Here is a 5000-nt window from a genome sequence, read left to right as displayed (position 1 = left end):
TAGATGGTGAAGGGGGAAATTGTGAAGCATAGTGATGGGGGAAAAGATGGTGAGGGGAAAATAGTGAAGGATGGTGAGCGGAAAAATATAGTGAGGGGAAACAATGAAGCATGGTGAGGGGGGGAAAGATGATGAAAGGGAAAAGAAGGAGAGGATGGTTGGGGGGGGGGGGGGTTAGGATGGTGAGGGGGGAAAAGTAGAGGATGGTGAGGGGAAAAACGATAGGGTGGGGTAGAGGATAGGAAAAGGGTGTAAGAGTGTGGGTGGGATTATTCATGGAGGGAGGGGGGTGGGAGCAGGGATGGAAAATTGGACAGAAGGAGAAATGATAGGATGAGGGCGGAAGGAGTAACGAAGTAGCGAAGAGAGAGAGAGAGAGAGAGAGAGAGAGAGAGAGAGAGAGAGAGAGAGAGACAGAGACAGAGACAGAGACAGAGACAGAGACAGAGACAGAGAAAGAGAGAAAGTGAGGAAGACTGGTAGAAACAGAGAGAGGAAGAGAGAAAGAAAGAGAGAGACAAAGACAGACAGAAACAGAGAGAGGAAGAGAGAAAGAAAGAGACAAACAAAGACAGAGAGGGTAAGAGAGAGTATGGAAGAAAGAGGTGAGAAATGGACGTAAAGACAGAAGACATACAGAGGCATACATAGAGAAAATCGCATACACAAGCAGATAATAGGAAACAGAGAAGAGAAGAGACAAAGAGAATGAAACAAATAAAATAAAATAAAAAGATTTAGACCATAAGCAAACAAAGCCAAAAATAGATGGAAACAAGAAAATTAAAAGTTGTTTTATTATTTTCATGAGCTTCTGATATTGTACATTAAGTAAAGGATATATTGCATTATCAAAGGGAATTGTAAAAGAACATATAATAAGCTCAGCTCATGTATATGACACAATGACATCCTTAAACTTAATGCAGGAGATCTAATCTTTGGAATAAGTGAATAAGAACTTTAATGCGTATTCACCTGTTAGTATAATCCGTATAATTGTTTTCTTATCGGGATAACTTAGGATATAAAGTGATTACCTCCTCACCTAAAAAGCCTCATTACTTGCTCTCTGCTTCATTTGGGTTTGTATTTATGCATTCGTATACCACACACACACACACACACACACACACACACACACACATATATATAAGGAAAATAAACTTTGGTGATTCTGTAATAAATGTCACACACACAAACACACACACACACACACACACACACAAACAGATACATACACAAACACACACATACACGCAAAACCCCATCTTCAGCACTATTAACATGCATACGCGTGGACACAGATTACATACTATTATCCATGCAAGAAACCTTACATGCATACAAATAGCCACTGGGATACAAATAGGCACATATATAGACACAGACATAAACTAATATCCATGAGCTTACAGACAGACAGAATGATAAACATACGTACGTTTTGGTAATACTGTTTCTGAGAGACCCTTGCTGACTGGGCGGGTCAGAGGGTGCTGAGAAAATGAGGGGGGGGGGGGGGGAAGGAGGGAAAGGGGAGGGAGAGAGGGAGGAAAAGGGGAGGGAGGGAGGGAGGGAGGGAGGGAGGGAGAGAGAGAGGGAGGGAAAGGGGAGAGAGAGAGGGAGGGGAAGGGGAGGGAGAGAGGGGGGAAAAGGAGAGGGAGGGAGGAAAAGGGGAGGGAAGGAGAGGGAGGGAAAGGGAAAAAGAGAGGGAGGGAGGGAGAGAAGGATGGAACAGGAGAGGGAGGGAGAGGAGGGAAAGAGAGAGAGAGGGAGAGAAGGAGGGAAATGGGAGGGAGAGAAGGAAGGAGGGAGTGGGAAGAGAGGAAGAGAAATATCGGGGAGAGAGGGAGGGAAGGGGAGGGAAGGAGAGAGAGAAGAAAGGGGAAGGGATTGAGGGAGAGAGAGAGAGAGAAAGAAAAAACATATGGAAGGATAGATGAATAGATAGATAGATCACTTTTAAAGTCACTTTTAAAATAGACAGTGAAATAAATGGATACATGTTCATGAATTGATGGATACACAGATAAATAGACATCATATACATAAATTCGTACATGAACTAATAGACATGTAGATAAACAGATAGACAGATAAAGACTAAGAGCCAGAAAGGAAGGAGAAAAGGCAGACAGACTAACAGATGAACGAAAAAGTGAGAAGACTAATAACAAAATTAATAAATAAATTAAAGAAAAAAAGAAAAAGGAAAGGAAACATATAGACCGAAAAAGATAAGAAAACTATTTCTGTAACACTGTGGTAAAGGGAAAAGAAAAAAAGAAAAGAAAGAAAAGAAAAGAAAAGAAAAGAAAAGAAAAGAATAAAATAAAATAAAATAAAACAAAACATATATACAATTACACAACAATTGAAATGGATCTTTAATGAAAACAAAAACAAAATCTATTGGAATAATATGCCTTTTGAACTTACTTCATTCAATTCATCTTATCCTTTCAATTAAACCTTAATTGGATATGCATATATAAAAGCTAACAAATCGTGCATATCAAATGGGGAATAGACAGACAGTATGTAATGAAAATGATAATAGCAATTACACCAATAACAATAATACCGTAATAATGATACAAAGAATGATGATAAGAACTGAAGACAGCAATAGTAGTAGTAGTAGTAGTAGTAATTGTAGTAGTAGTAATGGTAGTAGTAGTAGTAATAGTAGTAGTAGGAGTAATGGTAGTAGTAGTAGCAATAGTAGTAGTAGGAGTAATAGTAGTAGTAGGAGTAATGGTAGTAGTAGTAGTAATAGTAGTAGTAGGAGTAATGGTAGTAGTAGTAGTAATAGTAGTAGTAGGAGTAATGGTAGTAGTAGTAATTGTAGTAGTAGGAGTAATGGTAGTAGTAGTAGTAATAGTAGTAGTAGGAGTAATGGTAGTAGTAGAAGTAATAGTAGTAGTAGGAGTAATGGTAGTAGTAGTAGTAATAGTAGTAGTAGGAGTAATGGTAGTAGTAGTAATAATAGTAGTAGTAGGAGTAATGGTAGTAGTAGTAGTAATAGTAGTAGTAGGAGTAATGGTAGTAGTAGTAATAATAGTAGTAGTAGGAGTAATGGTAGTAGTAGTAGTAATAGTAGTAGTAGGAGTAATGGTAGTAGTAGTATAATTAGTAGTAGTAGGGAGTAATGGTAGTAGTAGTAGTAAAGGTAGTAGTAGGAGTAATGGTAGTAGTAGTAATAATAGTAGTAGTAGGTAGTATGGTAGTAGTAATAGTAATAGTAGTAGTAGGAGTAATGTAGTAGTAGTAGTAATAGTAGTAGTAGGATTAATGAGTTGAAAGTAGTAGTATTGTAGTAGTAGTAATGGTATAGTAGTAGTAATAGTAGTAGTAGGAGTAATGGTAGAAGTAGTAGTAATTGTAGTAGTAGGAGTAATGGTAGTAGTAGTAGCAATAGTAGTAGTAGGAGTAATGGTAGTAGTAGTAGCAATAGTAGTAGTAGGAGTAATGGTAGAAGTAGTAGTAATTGTAGAAGTAGTATGGTAGTAGTAGGAGTAAGTGGTAGTAGTAGTAGTAATAGTAGTAGTAGGAGTAAATGGTAGAAGTAGTAGTAAATTGTAGTAGGTAGGAGATGGTAGTAGTAGTAGCAATAGTAGTAGTAGGAGTAATGGTAGTAGTAGTAGCAATAGTAGTAGTAGGAGTAATGGTAGAAGTAGTAGTAATTGTAGTAGTAGTAGTAATAGTAGTAGTAGTAGTAATGGTAGAAGTAGTAGTAATTGTAGTAGTAGTAATGTAGTGTAGAAGTAAATAGTAGGTAGTAGGAGTAATGGTAGAGGTAGTAGTATTGTAGTAGTAGTAATGGTAGTAGTAGTAGTAATAGTAGTAGTAGGAGTAATGGTAGAAGTAGTAGTAATTGTAGTAGTAGTAATGGTAGTAGTAGTAGCAATAGTAGTAGTAGGAGTAATAGTAGTAGTAGGAGTAATGGTAGTAGTAGTAGTAATAGTAGTAGTAGGAGTAATGGTAGTAGTAGTAGTAATAGTAGTAGTAGTAGCAATAGTAGTAGTAGGAGTAAGGGTAGTAGTAGGAGTAATGGTAGTAGTAGTAGTAATAGTAATAGTAGTAGTAATGGTAGAAGTAGTAGTAATAGTAGTAGTAGGAGTAATGGTAGAAGTAGTAGTAATTGTAGTAGTAGTAATGGTAGTAGTAGTAGTAATAGTAGTAGTAGGAGTAATGGTAGAAGTAGTAGTAATTGTAGTAGTAGTAATGGTAGTAGTAGTAGCAATAGTAGTAGTAGGAGTAATAGTAGTAGTAGGAGTAATGGGAGTAGTAGTAGTAATAGTAGTAGTAGGAGTAATGGTAGTAGTAGTAGTAATAGTAGTAGTAGGAGTAATGGTAGAAGTAGTAGTAATTGTAGTAGTAGTAATGGTAGTAGTAGTAGCAATAGTAGTAGTAGGAGTAATAGTAGTAGTAGGAGTAATGGTAGTAGTAGTAGTAATAGTAGTAGTAGGAGTAATGGTAGTAGTAGTAATAGTAGTAGTAGGAGTAATGGTAGTAGTAGTAGTAATAGTAGTAGTAGGAGTAATGGTAGAAGTAGTAGTAATTGTAGTAGTAGTAATGGTAGTAGTAGTAGCAATAGTAGTAGTAGGAGTAATGGTAGAAGTAGTAGTAATAGTAGTAGTAGGAGTAATGGTAGTAGTAGTAATAGTAGTAGTAGGAGTAATGGTAGTAGTAGTAGTAATAGTAGTAGTAGGAGTAATGGTAGAAGTAGTAGTAATTGTAGTAGTAGTAATGGTAGTAGTAGTAGCAATAGTAGTAGTAGGAGTAATGGTAGTAGTAGTAGTAATAGTAGTAGTAGGAGTAATGGTAGAAGTAGTAGTAATTGTAGTAGTAGTAATGGTAGTAGTAGTAGCAATAGTAGTAGTAGGAGTAATGGTAGTAGTAGTAGTAGTAATAGTAGTAGTAGGAGTAATAGTAGTAATAGGAGTAATAGTAGTAGTAGTAGTAGTAGTAATAGTAGTAATAGGAGTAATAGT

The sequence above is a fragment of the Penaeus chinensis genome, chromosome 8, assembly GCF_019202785.1.
Source record: "Penaeus chinensis breed Huanghai No. 1 chromosome 8, ASM1920278v2, whole genome shotgun sequence".
Lineage (NCBI taxonomy): Eukaryota > Metazoa > Arthropoda > Malacostraca > Decapoda > Penaeidae > Penaeus > Penaeus chinensis.
Note: the sequence above shows the minus strand (reverse complement) of the source record.